Genomic DNA, 16883 nt, shown 5'->3' with positions numbered 1-16883 from the left:
GCAGGCGCGAGGGACCGGTCTCCGCTCCCTGCCGCAGAGTTAGAGCCCTCATCCCTCCAGGGTGCCAGTCGATTCCTCTCCGGGCTCCCCACCCAGTTGATGTGACAGGCTTGTGGCCCAATCCCCTTCCAGGTTCCCAGGCCGACCGTGAGCACCACCCGAGCCAATGGCGGCGGCCGAGGGGCGGAGGGGGCAGGCGGGAGGGAGGGAGCGCTGGCTTTAGAACCACTGCCGCAAGGATTCCAAGAGGCAGAAGTTGTCTGGGTGCGTCGGTCGGAGGTTGTCGGGCCAGATCCGGGACTCTGCGACTTTATGTAAGTGCTTTGTGGGCACGCCAGGGCACGACGGGAGCGGGTTCCCGGGGCGTGGGCAGGCGTGGGTCCAGCGGAGAGCATCTCCGGGAACCTCAGCTGGAACGTGCCCCGCGCGGGGGGACGCGGAGCGGAGAGGGGGCTGCAGAAATTTCGGTCCTGGCACCTTCGGCGCTAAAGCGGGTCGTTGGCATCCAGGATGGGTGGGAGTGACAGTGTCCCCCACGACCACCCGCCGCAAACACGTTTTCTGCTCTTAACCACCGGGATGGTGCTTTCTCGCTAGTTGCTCGTAACTTGTTGCTTACCTGGGGCTGCAGTCCTTGACGCCAACCCTTGTCCTTCTCCCTTTCCGTGGCGGCGGCCCCGAAGTGGAAACCGAGCGCCTAACTTCCCTGTGTCGTCTTTCCCCAGCTACTGCTACCCTCCCCTCGGCCCCCCGCCCCCTCCCGCCCCGGACTCAGGAAATCCCAGAGCCCGCAGCCTGCGACGCCTCCGGCCCCCGCTCCCCCGCCTCGGGTGACCTCTCGGGCACACGCCAGTTCCGGGGCTCTGAGCCGCTGCCTTGGCCCAGGGAAGGAGCCGGGCGGGCTCCGGCTGCCGGCCTCCCGCTTGCTTCCTTGGCCATTAGCGAGAGCGCAGCGATTGCACCGCGTCTCCCTATGAGTAAGCACTTTTTTCCCTTTCAGTAGCACAACATCTCCGAGCCACTGGGGCAGAACCTCTCGGTTCCCCATCTCCCTGGACCCCTCTGTCCACTCCCTGCTCGGCTCCTCTGGCTCTGCAGCTCCGAGCGCGCGGCCGGGGCCGTGGCAGCCCGGGACCTCTCGGGGCTCCCGGGGACCAGGGCGGCAGGGGCGGTGGGAAGGGGGTGATCTCTCCTGCCCCCGCCCCCCAGCTGCACTTGCCGCTGTTTACTTTCCTCCACGCGCAGTACTTAAGCGCTCCAATAAGAGGCGGGGGGACGCTGACCATCCCCGCCCTGGCTTCTTGCCAGTCCCAAAGTTGCCGCCGCCGCCGCTACTACTGGTAGCGCGCTGGCGGCTCCACCGGCCTGGCTCCAGGACTGCAGAGGATCCCAGGCTGGGAGGTGGAGTGGGGTTAATGCTATCTGACATTTGCCCGACGCGCTCGCGGCTTCTTGCTCCCCGCCGGATCTGCACACCATCCCCAGGGGTGCAGGTTGGCCTTGGAACTAACTATTGGAGAGCCTCGCCATTTAGGATCCGATGGAGGGGATGCTGGGGGTGCCCGGTGTTACGAGGGAGGGGGTGGGATGGGGAAGGGAGCCGGGCTGGCCCCACAGCAGGTAGAAAACATGAAGTGAAATGGCAAGCTCCTGAGAAGTAAGCACTCGGGCCACTTTAATGATGTCACAATGTGTTTGGGAGCCTCAACTGGATCCTGGAGATGCGGTTTCCAGTGAATTCCAGCGAAGTGGCCGAAGTCCCACACTTGCTGATTGGCATCACGTGCCCCAAGTCTCTGATGCCCCTAGGGTAATGGTCACATGACTTCTTTTGCCTTGAAAACTGGAATGTAATGGCTGAAGCCCATTTTCCAAAAACTACCACAACAAAAGAAAAAAGAAGGAAAGAAAACGAGAGGGAGAGTGTGAACTAGCCTCTACTCCAGGGAATTCTGCTTGGACTTGGAGAAAGGGAACAGAAAGGGAATTTGGTGCTCCGATTTTATCCAAAACAAAAACGGTAGCTGTTTTTAAAATAAGGGCTTGAAATCTGTTTGTGCCGGACATATATCTCCCTGGTGGCTTTCCTAAATTTAAAAAAATATCTTACTAATTATTTTCTGGGAAAATCGACCTTTAATTCACACACACTTCATCCCTAGATGATAGTTTTGAAGCCATAGTCCATGAGATAGTGTTAAAAAAATTAGGATTTACCCATATTCCTGGTTCTGGCCTATATTCTAGTTGAACTGTTCTCTTTATTAGGCATCTACTTAAAGGTGGTGGATCATTTCTTGACTAAAATTAACCACCGGTTATTTGTGGTTTGCAATTAATTGGATCAGAAATGAGGCACAAGAACAGTGGATTCTAAATCTGACCAATCGAACTGGTTGGGTTTTGCCTGTCAATATCTTGATGGAATAACGAGAGGCCCCCCGAAACAGCTCTGGTGATGACCAGGACCGGCCCATGTGGCCCAAGTTAAGATTTCTGTTGGAAAAAACGTGGCAGTTCTGGTATTCAGATTATATTTTGCAGAGTATAGAAATGGGCAGAGGAATCTCTGAGGTCAGAAGTTTAAAAGCTTTACTTATTTACAAAAATGGATCCAGTTGATACATATTCAGCCTTGAAACTAGGGCAGCTATAAATGAAACGGGGAACATTTAAGAGATGTTGGTTTTGTATGCATTAGGCAAAACACAAAAAACAAAAAACAAAAAACAAAACCTCAGTCTACTGCCGCAACCTCGGAATGACTTGAGCACTCCATTTTTGTGCTAGGCTGGGGTTTCTGAGCCTAAGTACTAGAACTCCTTGAAAGCATAGAGTTCTGACCTCAAGGCTAGCCTTGTGGCACAGATTAGCTCAAAGTGGAATTAAGCAGCACCTGAGTTATTGAAATTAACTACATTGGTAGATAGAACCCCCTAGTGGAAGTGACGTGATCATAGAATTTTAGATTGAACTCCTAATACATATTGTAACCTCAAAGAGAGAATACAGCTAACTATCAAATGAGGTTAAAGTGGTAGGGAGATAAGCTCTTTTTAAAATATTATTAACTCATGTCAAAACAGGATCATCACTAGGCTCTTAGTCTGTGGAACATTTTCTTGTCTTCCAATGTCCACTCATTTAAAACCACTGACTTTGTTACTGACTTAATGTGGGGAGTATCATTTAATGAACCCGGGTTTTTATTAAGATTAGGGGGTGTGAGTCTAATTCTTAATCTCTACTGTTAGATCTAGCAATTTATCAACCTCTCTCTTTACCCGGGGTGGGGAGCCAAGCAAATTATGCTCTGCCTTGATGTACTACAGACAATCAACATTGAAGTCCAGGGTCTCCAGTCTGATGCCATCATTTAGATTGCATTGCTAAAAATGTCTGGGCTTATGACATTTGGGGTAGAGGGATTAATTATAACTGGTGAGTAATATTTTGGTTGAGATTACATCTCTTCTACAAATGGTTACATGCACATTAGACTTGACTATTTATACTGGCAGAATGTCAGTATCCAAGGCACTATCAGAAACCAAATGAAATTTTGCTCCTAGGCAAACCACGTGACTGTTGCTGAAAAGAAGGGGTAGCTTGGCCATGTTGCCTGAGAACTAAAGTGATTCTTTCTGGTGAAACTGACAGGGAAAAAAAGGAAGAAAGTCCACTTTCCATTATTCCATGTTCTGTTTTAGACATCATTTCTGCTTTCCTTTCCAAGAAATATACTGACGTGATAGTCTTACCACATATGATCAGCTCCGGAATCTGCTGTTGCGTATCATGAGCACCATTTAGGCACCATGTGAATGCTAAACTCTTCTTGCTGTTCAGCACAGATTCCAAAAGTAGCTGGCATAAAACTGAAACTAAGCATGTATCGGTACATGACAACTTGGGTGTCTGTTTTTAAAATCATTTCATATTTGCTCATGTGATAATTTTTCTGTTGGTTAAAAGTAATGCAGAGAGGGAAGAAATTGAGCTGTGAAACTAATAAAACACAGTTTGAACGAAAACAGCTAGATCGTGGTTTGAGTCCATGTAATTTCTCTAGAGAGTGATCTACCATATATATATGTTTGTTCAGTGTGTTGGGAGGTTTCAGAAGCTTTTTAGATACATTACACAGTTGGAAGTTCTTTTTTTTTTTAAGATTTTATTTATTTATTGGAGAGAGGGAGAACAAGTGGGTGGAGGGGCAGAGGGAGAGGGAGAAGCAGACTCCCCACTGAGCAGGGAGCCCCAGGTGGGGCTCTGGGGCTCATTCCCAGGCCCCCAAGATCATGAACTGAGCTGAAGGCAGACCAACTGAACCACCCAGGAGCTCCCTGGAAGCTGTTTTAGATACCAATGGTCAGGACTAGCTGTTTTTTGTTATGGTACAACTTTGGTTATAGTTATGGCTTAGAAATATAAAATACTATCTAATCTGACTGAGACTGAAATGTCAGTCTCAGAAGATCCTAATTCTTGGGGCCAACTCACTGTAGTTATGAAGGTAAGGCACTGTCAAATTCAATATGTTTAGTAATATCTAATTTGTCTTAATCTTGGCACTTGAAAGACAAATGTTAGTATAAAATGTTTTAGGGATGAAAAAACATGCTTTTAAGTGAAAATTGAAATACTAAGGGAAAACCATATTGGCCTTGCTTTCAGAAGAACTAACTTTTAGACAAGGCTGTGCTACTGACTTATAGTTCGACCTAGAGAAAGTTACTTAAAATTATTACATGGATAACTAACATCGAGTACATTATGCATCTTGCCATTCGTACAAGTGAGAGCATGGCTCAAGGTTTTTGGTTTGCCGGGATTTTTTTTCCCCCCAGTAGTCATAGTCTGGCTTATTTCAGTTAAAATTAGTTGATTTTTTCAAATTTTAACGCACCTGTGTAGAACCAAGCTAACTACTTTGTTAGCAAATTGGTAGCCGTGCAGGAAGACGATCACCAGTGGCCTATTCCATGACTCATGTTAGTTCTTTAAAATATAGAGGTACCATGAACATCACTCCTTAGCGAGGACTTTGGTGCATTAAACCTACCGATTTTGTATTACAAGAAAGCTTAATTTTTCTTAACGGTCTAAAAGGTTGTTTGAGGGTAAGGAGGGAGTGTCGTTTATTGGAAAAGGCATCAAATGTGGAATCCAAGGGCTTGGTGTCCTCTGCAGTTAGGGCATATAGGCCATCGTCAGTAAATCACACAAGCTCTCCTGTGTCCGGGTTTGGATTTTGCTTTATCAAGCCATCTGTTTCCAATCTGTGTATGTCACAGCCATGCTGAAAGGTTAAGTGAGCCTTGGCTCTTAGCAGACAGGTGCTATATAAACTCAAAGTACTGTCGTAGTCTGTCATTGACACACTAAAACTTTAACGGGACCTTGCAGAAATGGCACAGTCCTCATCACTTAAGTCTCGTCCCCACTTGTAGTCGCCTGCAGAGATTCTCCAGCTATCCACGTTTACAAGCAAAGGAGAAATAAAGCCAGGCATAATCTATTTCTGGCTGATAACAAGAATAAAAACCTATATGTAATGCTTGCTTATAACTTTTCCCCCCTCAAATATTGTGCCAGATAGCCTGTGAAAGCCATTCCTGTGATGGGTTTTGTTTTTGTTTTTTTTTCCCTCCTCCTGAAGTAACTACTGAGCAGTATTTTAGTGTTTGTTGGTAATCTTACAGAATCCGTTGGCTTATCCTACTTCATTCTTAGTTTTGTGTCGGCCCATAATGGGAGGTCTTGTGTAAAACTCACAAAAAAGCAAGCGCTTCTCCTTATAATTGCCCTTTAAAGAAGTGCGGGTTTGGAAAAGCTCCTAATGGAGGAGATAATCTGTATATTTAACTGGTATGCCCTCATTAACACAGAAAAGATGAAAAGTTAATGTAGATCTGCATTTGAGAAGCCTATTGGATAGCTGGCTGCCAGAGGGGTCCTTTTCAACTCCCACCCTTAAAACTGTTAACCTTGGATTAATTTCCAGTGTTTATTGTCATTTGGCCAATTCTATGATGGTTCATTAACTCTGTCATTCTTTGCGTTATAATGCATTTTTATCTCATTGGTTAAAATTATGTTCTTATTTATTAAATTCCAGTATGGTTAACGTAGAGTGTTCTATTAGTTTCAGCTGTACAATATAGTGATTCAACACTTCTATACGTTATTCAGTGCTCATCACCATTAAATGTACTCTTTTTTTTAAGGATTTTATTTTTTTAATTTGCCAGAGAGAGAGAGAAAGTGCAAGCAGGGGGAGGGGCAGAGGGAGAGGGACTCGATCCTAGACCCTGCGATCATGACCTGAGCCAGAGGCAGACGCTCAACCAACTGAGCCAGCCAGGCATCCCCATAAATGTACTCTTAATCCCCTTCACCTGTTTCCCCCATCCCTCCTCTGGCGACCACCAGTTTGTTGTCCACATTTAAGAGACTTCTCTTTCATTTCTCTTTTTTCCTTTGTTCGTTTTGTTTCTTAAATTCCACACGTGAGTGAAGTCATATGGTATTTGATAGTATTTGTGAAGATATCATTGGTAAAGTGATAGTGCTAAATTGAAATAAGCAGAAACATCTGAGTGAAAGAACTTTTGAAATAACTTGGTATCATGTGACTAGTTCTGAAGAGTGGGTTCCTTTTGCTCATAGAAGTCAATTTCTTTTATAAAGTCTGAGCTCTTCTTTCTGCTGTCTTTGGTTTAAAAGATTCAGTAGCAAGTTATTTTTTGTAATCTCGTAGTGCTTTTGTTGAAAAGCTAACTCTGATTCTTTTAAGCTGCTTGTAGATACGTAATTTTTATATAATATATAGTTTTCCTCTTCAATAAAATAAAATTTGTGAGGTCAGTATAATAGCTTTGAATATTTATTATATGCTCTAATTACATAGTGTTGCGCTCAGATTGACATTCTGCTGTTGACACAGTAATACATTATCTTTCACAGACTAATATAATCTGTAGGCTTTTTTTCTGTATTTCTTAATCAGCTTGTGTACTTCCAGTTTTGTCATTTCTTATCATTCTTTTTGACATTTGGGAGCTTGTATTTCAGGTCAGGGAGAATTACCATTATAGACTGCATAGTGTTTTCTAGAAGTGAACATGATGGGAAATTTTACAATGGTCAATATGTATGATTTAGTTAATCTACTAAAGAAGTATCTTAAGTAGCACACAATTAAAATGGTTTTAACCACTTCGCTTTGAGTTAAAAAATACAAAATCATTGTAAACATTTTAGAGGAAAATATAAAAGGATTTATAATGAAGAAAATTAAAATTATTCATAATTGTACCACCTGCTCATATTTTTTTTATCTATTTCCAGTATAGAAAGTTACATATTCTAAAAGTTGGAATCATACAGTTTGTATTCCATTCTTTTCACTTACTACTACATGTTTTCATGTAATCAAAAAATTTTTTAAAGATTTTATTTATTTGAGAGAGTGCACATGAGCTGGGGGAGGGGCAAAGAGAGAGGGAGAAGCAGACTCCATGCTGAGCAGGGAGCTGGGAAGGGAGGCTGGATCCCAGGACCCCAAGATCACGATCTGAGCAGAAGTCAGATGCTTAATGGACTGAGCCACCCAGGTGCTCCTGTAATCAAAATTTTTTTAAAGATTTAATTTATTTATTTGACACAGAGAGAGCAAGAGAGGGAACACAAACAGGGGGAGTGGGAGAAGGAGAAGCAGGCTTCCCACTGAGGAGGGAGTCCGATGTGGGGCTCGATCCCAGGACCCCAGGATCATGACCTGAGCTGAAGGCAGACACTTAACGACTGACCCACCCAGGTGCCCTTGTAATCAAATATTTTTGAAAATTTTTAAAATTACTATGATATTCCATATAATGGGTATTTAATAACTTCTTTCACTAATTCTAGGTTGTTGCAGGTTTATATTGTTTCCGTATCTTATAGATTAAATGCTTCGGTGAATATCCTTGCAAAAACCATTTTGCAACTCTGATTATTTCTCTGAGATAAAGATTAGAAGAGAAATTGCAAGGTTTTTGTTTTTAAAGATGAAGTTCTTTGACAATCTCTGAAATTTAAACATGGGCTTAAGCAAAAATAGGCCTTGATTTCAAACAGTGGTATTCCAAAAAAAAAACAAAACCAAACCTGTTCTTTATATAGTGTATGGTATTTGACTCTAAACTGAAGCTAGTTTAGGTAAAGTATATGTCTTGGAAATATTTTGGTTTCCTCTGATCTACTTAACAGGTGCAAAGCTGGATAAAGGAGAATCCTGTGGGGTATACAATCATAGGAAGCCTATTTTTTTCAAACGGAACTGTTAATGGGGAAGGGAGACAGGTTTTGTTTTTAACTTGCCTTTAGATTTTAGGTTGCTTTAAAACTCAGTTCAAGTATACAGAGCTTATTTGTGACCGTAAACCTTCAGTATCCTAAAGGAACTTTCAATCCTGGAGTTGGTTAAATGAATGTGTTTCTTGATAGGTTTTTTTCCATCTCGCCTGAGACAGAGGGTTATAAATGAAATCAACATTAAATTACCTTAAATTACCTTGACATCAGTCAATAAATTCGAAGTTTTATATTTCATTCACATTGCCTAAATAACTAAGCAGAGATCCAACAGTGGTAGAAACTCTGATACTCCCACTTATTTTGTGCCTAAGTTCAGTGTATGGTGACTCACCAAATTGCAAACACTTAACAAATACTTTGTAGATTTGAATGGCTTGTTGTACACTGCATGTCCCTCTCATAACTTACCCCATGCTGTTTCACAGACCCTTCCCTGATATTTTCTCCTTCCACCAGGTCACCAGTCTCTATAAGGTCCATGTTGGTCTGGGCATAGCATGATGACCCGGAAGTGATATAGAAAATTTGTCTGACCTGGGGCGCCTGGGTGGCTCAGTCAGTTGAACCTCCGGGCTCTTGGTTTCAGCTCAGGTCATCTCTGGGTCGTTAGATTGAGCCCCACATTGTTGGGCTCCACACTCAGCGGGGAGTCTGCCTGAGATCCTCTCCCTCCCTCTCCCCCTCCCCCCACTCATGCACACATACTTTCTCTCAAATAAATAATTCTTTAAAAAAGAAAATTTGTCTGACCTGAGAACTCATTCCTACCACCTTCTTTTTTTTTTCTTTTCAGTATGATCATCTACAATTATGCTTTATTGTAAGAATGGATTTTAGCATAAAATATGGGTTCCAAGGGCTTTGCTGTTTACCATCTCTGTGACATTAGGGAAGTTCTGTGACTCCTCAAACCTCAGTTTCACCATCTCTAAAATGGGGCTAATACCACTTGTTTTCAGTATTGTCCTTCAAATCAAATGAAAACATGTATAAAGAAGCTAGCAGATAGTAGGTGCTCAATAAATACTCCCTTTTTATAGGTCAGTGAATGTTGCCTTAGATGACCTTGTTAGGTATGTATATATCTTTCTGTTCATTTTCCTCTAATTCAAACACTTTTTCCTTACGTATCACCATTCAAACTAAGATTGTTTATTTTTTCTGCTTTGTTTAATGGCATTATAAAAATATTGCTTTCTGTTGCTTTTTATTATGGATAGGGAAGATTTTAACAAAGTTCCAGGTTGAAGAAGATTCTTGACTTAGCTAGGAAACCCGTTTACCAGTTCATTTATCCTTTTGTGAGGCTATGCCACCTGAAGGCTTAAAGAATTTGCCCTCAAAGGAAAATTGGAAACATTATTCATACATTATAAACCCTCTGCTCTTAACAAATACAGCTTCGATAATGGTGAAAGGTAGTGATAGGTAATGTTGATCCTTGATTTGGGAGAGGGGGCAGAGGAAAAAAAGCTTCAAAGTCTTCAGTGTTTCTATAGTAGGAGAAATAGAAATGTGAATACTAAGAAGTGTACCTTTATAAAAACAGGAGACAAGAGAAAATAAATTATTGAGAACTTAAAGTGTTTGGGAAGACAGAGGGTTCTAAATGAAATCAACATTTTCCCAAGATGATATGTAGCCTTTAGAAATGGGTGAATCCAAAACACATTAATCTTAAATTTATGATGCCCTTAGTTTCCTCTAGTGGAGGTTTTCAAAAGCAAAAACCAGGAAATGATGAAGGACACTGACACATTCTACAAATATTCTGAGCAGTTTGTGGGTCTCCAGCTTAAAGCTACAGTCGAAATCATTTTTACAAGTGGCTATGAATAATTAAAATGTCGTATTTTGTCTTATAATAACTAAAAAACAAAGATAGCCAAATTATCATTAGTATAGATAACCAAAAAGTAATACTGATAGATTTGCATGTTTTAAAATGTAAGCCAGGGGCGCCTGGGTGGCTCAGTGGGTTAGGCCGCTGCCTTCGGCTCAGGTCATGATCTCAGGGTCCTGGGATCGAGTCCCGCATCGGGCTCTCTGCTCGGCGGGGAGCCTGCTTCCCTTCCTCTCTCTCTGCCTGCCTCTCTGCCTGCTTGTGATCTGTCAAATAAATAAATAAAATCTTTTAAAAAAAAAATAAAAAAAAAAAATAAAAAAAATAAAATGTAAGCCAACCCACATATTTGGTGTCTGATCCTAAGTCAAAGTGTTCCAGCATTTTTTTTTCCTAGAAAAAAAAAAGGAAACTAGAATATATTTATAGGTGTAAGCCAAAGATGGGAAACTTCCCTAACCAGAGATTTGTGTAAAGAGAAGAGAATGATGGTATGTCAAGTCAGGTACCTCGAAATATGTAAGAATCACATAAAAGAAGTCCTCTAGGCCATTTATAAATAGATGTAAACTCAGGAAAGCTTTCGAATGTGCCCAAAGTTGCCAAGTATGTACTGAAATAGTATGAACTACAGATGAAGTACTAGTTAACCAGGGATAGTAACGCAGACAATGCCTTAATTACTCTGTGGCATGGTTTCCTCATTCAATGAAATGAAATGTCCAACAAAGACTGCTAGATGCCCTCGCTGTAAAGGTGGGTAAGAGACACCTGCAGTCTAGTAGAACAAAAAACACAAAATATTGGATGTCACGAACCCTAAAAATATCCTTTACATGTAGAAAATGAACTTAAATATGGCCCTTTTTCTCGACATAAAATAATTTCTAAATTTAAACCGTGTGTGAACAAAGACATTCATTTATAACCCAATATAATCAAATCTAAACTAAGAACAAATCAAATTTAAACATTGTTATTTCTTTGCAATAATTATTGCATCCCAAAAAAAGTGCCCACTATGAGTTAATTTTACTTAAATAGAACATTGCTCAGCCTATAAATGAAGGTCAGCAGACAGCAGTGTCTTGGAATAAAATAGCCCTTTGGCAAGAAAATGAGCCACACCCCATTTAGTTTTTACAAAAATAAAATTCTTTCCAGCTTTACTAAATTGTAGATGTTGTGCACAGCGCAGAGAGTTCTGCGGTAGCTGGATCTGCAGCTGTGGAAACAGCCGTGTGTGCAGAAGCCCTGGAAAACGCTGATAAGCCATGACTCGTACCTGCGGCTCTTGTACTTTCTGTAACACGGTATTGCTGTGAGTTTTATCTGACTCAATAGCAGGAGCAAGTAACTGCACCAGAATTTCCTCCCTTGAACTTCTCGATTGTCACAGACGTTAAAAGGAGCAGGAAAAGCCAGGATTCCAAATCTCATCCTTCTATTTTGGTGGGAGGGCATCAGATGCTCTTTGGACAGTGTCTGGAGGTACCATGGAAAGACCTGTGCTTCTGGGGAGAGAGGAAAAGGAACCCCGAGGGGAAACCCCTTTCTTCTAGCTCTTTGCGCTGTACCTGGCACGAGCCAGGTCTCCATATATACATTTAAAAGAGCGAAAAATAATTGGCCATGAATGGCTTTGGTCAATAAAGATTAAATTGTGAAAACCTAACCAGCAAATTCGTAACTGATGAATCACACCAAATAAAATACAGAATGGTGTGAACCCTACAAGAAGACTAGGCAAATGATTTCCCTGGTCTTCTCTGTCTTTCAGCTGTTTTAGATCAGTGGTCAGGAGTGAATGTCATGGATGGCCCTTGCATTGTGATAACTGCTTAATTTCAGACTCAAAGAAGAAAGTGGGACATACTAATATTTTTTTTATGTGTTGCAGCAGTTTTACTAAGTGAAGTGTAGAGTTTCAGCAGATTTTGGTATATTCAGAGATATGTACAACCACCACCATGGTCAATTTCAAAAACATTTTCATCCCCTCAGAAAGAGGGGATATTCTTGAGCTATCACACTCTCCCCAGCCTCCCACCTCCCCACCTCCCCGTTCTTAAGCAACCCCAATCTACTTTCTGTCTCCATCAATTTCCCCCATTCTGGATTTCCATATGAATGGAACATATAGCCACGTGGTCTTTTGTGATGGGCTTCTTTCACTTAGCATAGTGTTTTCAAGGTTCATTCACACTGAAGCATGGACAAAGACGTCATTCCTTTTTACATAATAATAATTATGCATAATGTTCCTTTGTATGGATGTACCATGCTTTGGTTGTCCATTTATCTGTTGCTAGATGTTTGGACTGTTTCTGCTTTCTGGCTATGAGGAATAATGGACAATGCTCATATTAAATGTCTAACCACAGGTCAGCTAATGGGGTAGAGGTGCTATTGACAAGATGACTTTTCATTTATCGTGACTCGGCTGCTACTGTAAATCTTGGCTTGATTCACTCTGAGCAATACAGACTTCCACGTCTCAATGTAGCTAATTTTTGGTTTCCTTATGTTTAATAGCATATTATCAACTTGTTGCCAGATCTTCTTTCCTTCATAATATTTTCACTTGAATTGAAAGCCTATAAAGTTGTGTAATCACCTTTTCTAAAACTTACTGTACAATAGATCTATACAAAATTTCTTGTTTATACACCTTTATCAAACACGTACTATTAAGTATTGAGTAGTGCACAAGTAAATGATAAACACTTTGAAACACAACAGTTTCCGTTGACCTAGACCATTATTGAGCACATCTGATATGTTTATTTTTTAATTTGCTTCTCAACTGCGACATCTGTTCACAGAACAAAATTCAAAAGCTACAAAGGAACATAAAGAAAAGAAAATGAGTCTCCTGCCCCTGACCCCAGTCCCCCATTTCCCTTTCCAGGAGCTGACCATTTGAACTAGTTTCTTGTGTATGCGTCCATAAATAAGTACATTTAATGCTTGCCATTTTCAGGAGAGCTTGGTGTTTTACATTTAGGAAGTCTGATGTTAAAGTTGAGGGATTCTTTACCTACTGAGAATATGAGAATGAGAAATTATCAAAGGATGATAAAAAGAATCCCCTTCAGTTTCAGATCAGAGTTTTTCTTTCAAGCACCTTTGACCGCCTCAGATTCACCTGCATGATATCAGGTCAAAATAGCTGATGATACCTAGAACCCACATCTCCCATTATGTTCTGGATTCAACCCACAGAGAAGTTTCTGGACCCAGTCTCCTTAGTCTTTTTTTTTTTTTTTTTTAAAAGTAGGCTACAGACCCAGCATGGAGCCCAATGCGGGGCTTGAACTCATGACCCTGAGATCAAGACCTGAGCTGAGATCAAGAGTTGGATACTTAACCATCCAGGCACTGCCTCACCCCCCATCTCCTTAGCCTTATGGGCAGTGCATATCTTGGGAACCCTTACATAAGGATAGACCTCCCTGAGAGAGGAGGTTGGTTCAGCCAAGAGAAGATATAATTTCCAGGAGAGCCATTTAGAACTTCCTATGTAATTACTTAATTCATTTAACAGGCCTTTATTAATTATCAGCAGTATGCCAGGCACTGGTACCAGCAAGATAAATAAAACGATGTGCCATTGTTTGAAGAGCTCAGAGTCTAATCCAACCAGTGATTTTTATAGATAAGGTGACAGAGGTCTAGTTGATTTTGTCTTGCCCCAGCATACAGTGGTAGAGGACAGTGATGGAAGGTGGGATCTCCTGATACCTAATTCATCAGTTTTCTTACATAAAGCTAAACACCGCATTCAGAGTCCAACTTTGTTTACTGAGAAGGCCTCTTGCTCTCTGGATTCCCTTATACTAAGTGGTATTTTTCTTCAGGTATTAACAAAATGGCAGATGCCAAGTCGTTCAAGTCGACATGAACTCTAGGACACACACTTCACGCATAACTTAAGCAGCTTGGTTTAACTCGGCCAGCTCTTCTATCACTAATGGAAATCCATTAGTGATGGCTTTAAGTGGTAAATTATTTTTCTAGGTCATATATTCAGTCCAGAGTACTCTCTCTCTCTCTCTCTTTCTTTTTTAAGATTTTATTCATTTATTTGACAGAGAGAGACACAGTGAGAGAGGAAACATAAGCAGGGGTATTGGGAGAGGGAGAAGCAGGCTTCCCGCTGAGCAGGGAGCTGGATGCCAGGCTCAATCCCAGGACCCTGGGATCATGACCTGATATGAAGGCAGATGCATAACCGACTGAGCTACCCAGATGCCTCTAGTCCAGACTACTCTTAACGCTAACAAAACTGCAGTCCAATTACTGATCTTAAAGGAGTTTCCTATATTGTGATGTATCCAAAAGATTTTGAAAACTCTAGTGTCAATATATTGGATATACGTTATGGGATTTATCACTCTTGATTTCTTTTAAAGTGGCTTTTGTCACTCTGAGAGAGCCAGTATTTCCTCTTTGTTTTACTCCTCACATACATACACAAAATTCCATGTCATTCATTTATTCAAATATTTACTGAATGCCTTCTATAGGTCAGGTAGTGTACTAGGCACTGGCGATAACTTTGAAACAGACAGAAATTACCACCCTTATGAGGTTTTCATCCTACTGGGGGAAGATAGAAAATTAAAATGATATAGTGTATTTGACGGTAATGTGAAGAAAATCACAGCAGGATTGAGGGTCTAAGGGAGTGGGAAGAGGGGCATTGCTACTTCCAAATCAGTTGGTCACAGAAGGCTTCACTGACAGGAAGATGTTTGGGGCAAGCCATGAAGGAGATCAAGGAGTGAGCCACATGAATATCTGGGGAGAAGTGCCACTGAAGGAAATAATTCCAAGAAAAGATGCCTAAATTACCTTACATCGGTAAGTTTAGCTCTGAAATTCTCCTTTATTTCAGCTTTTTATTTTGTTATTGAACAGAAAAAAAAAAAGAATCTTTGACCCAGATCAGATACTCTAATGGAATCATGAACTGACTGTCTATGCTAAGGCTATTATGTTAAGAGTTATGTCAGTAATGTTTTTGCAAGATTAGCGGAAATAATTGAAGACGTAATATGGAATTATTGCAAGTAGATTTTCTTCTCTTTTTCTTATCAGTTTAATGATACTATATTCTGGGGGTGCCTGTGTGGCTGAGTCATTAAGCCTTTGCCTTCGGCTCAGGTCATGATCCCAGGCTCCTGGGCTTGAGCCCCGCATTGGGCTCCCTGCTCAGCGGGAAGCCTGCTCCTCGCTCTCCTACTCCCCCAGCTTGTGTTTCCTCTCTTGCTGTGTCTCTCTCTGTCAAATAAGTAAATAAGATCTTTTTTAAAAAAATTATACTATATTCTGTGGTTAAGTCTGAATTAGGTTTTTTTAAAAATTTTTACTTTGCCGTAATTGTAGACATGTACTTGTAAGAAAGAACTTGGAAAGATCCTGTGTACCCTTTACCCAGTTTCCCCCAGTGGGAACCTCTTGCAAGACCATAGCACAGAGTCAAAGCCAAGTTCCATCACTGCTAGAATCCCTTTTGTTACCCTTTTATAACAACACAACCTCCTTCTCCCCTCCTCCATCTCTACCGCTGGAAACCGTAATCTGTTCTACATTTCTGTAATACTGTCATTTCAAAAATACATAAATGAGGGGTGCCTGGGTGGCTCAGTCAGTTAAGCATCTGCCTTCAGCTCAGGTCATGATCTCAGGGTCCTGGGATAGAACCCTGCATCGGGCTCCCTGCTCGGTGGGGAGTCTCCTTCTCCTTCCCCCTCTGCCTCTCTCCCTGCTTGTGCTCTCTCTCTCCCTTCTCACAAATAAATAAATAATTTAAATATAAATATAAATATATATATATATATATATATAAATGAAATCACAGGGGTGCCTCAGTGATGTAGTCGGGTTGAGTGACAAACTTGGTTTTGGCTCACATCATGTCTCGGGTGGTGAGATTGAGCCCTGCCTCAGGCTCTACGCTCAGTGTGGAGTCTGCTTGAGATTCTCTCCCTCTCCCTCTGCCCCTCCCTCTTGTGCTCACTCTCTCAAGTTGATAAATAAATCTTCTTAAAAAAATTAATGAAGGGGTGCCTGGGTGGCTCAGTGGGTTAAGCCTCTGCCTTCAGCTCAGGTCATGATCTCAGGGTCCTGGAATCGAGCCCCGCATTGGGCTCTCTGCTCAGCAGGGAGCCTACTTCCCCCCCTCTCTCTGCCTGTCTCTCTGCCTGCTTGTGATCTCTGTCTGTCAAATAAATAAATAATCTTTTAAAAAAAATTAATGAAATCACAGGGTATGTAATTTGGGGAATTTTTTTTCCACTGGGCCTAAGTCTCTGGAGATTCATCCAAGCCGTCTGTAGCAACAATTACTTCCTTATTATTGCTGAGTAGTGTTCCAAGGTATAGAAGTACTACAGTTTTATGAACCACATACCCACTGAAGAACATCTGGGCCATTTTCAACTTTGGCTATTACAAATAAAGCTACTGTAAACATTTGCATACAGGTTTTTGTGTGAATGTAAGTTTTTATTTCTTTAGGATTCATGCCCAAAAAGTGCAGTTTCTGGGTTGTAGGAGAGTTGCATGTTTAGTTTTGTAAGAAACTGCCAGAGTGTTTTTCCAGAGTGTCTGTGCCATTTAATCTCCCACGAGCAATGTAGGAGTGGTACAGTTTTTCCACATCCTTGCC

The 16883-nt window shown here is 41.6% G+C and overlaps 1 protein-coding gene across 2 annotated transcripts in view; it reads left to right on the top strand.

Annotated features, from left to right (window-relative positions):
- The first annotated feature begins 235 nt into the window (after positions 1–235).
- LOC111160956 (plastin 3) overlaps positions 236–16883 on the top strand; it is an 84612-nt gene continuing 67964 nt past the window's right edge. For both annotated transcript variants that reach the window (XM_022524357.1, XM_022524358.1), the window contains exon 1: positions 236–314. The gene's annotated coding sequence lies outside the window, so the exon portion shown is untranslated. The remainder of the gene's footprint in view (positions 315–16883) is intronic.

This window comes from Enhydra lutris, unplaced genomic scaffold (genome assembly GCF_002288905.1).
Source record: "Enhydra lutris kenyoni isolate GAN:26980312 unplaced genomic scaffold, ASM228890v2 scaffoldscaffold80, whole genome shotgun sequence".
NCBI lineage: Eukaryota > Metazoa > Chordata > Mammalia > Carnivora > Mustelidae > Enhydra > Enhydra lutris.
This window is presented reverse-complemented; position numbering and strand designations above follow the sequence as displayed.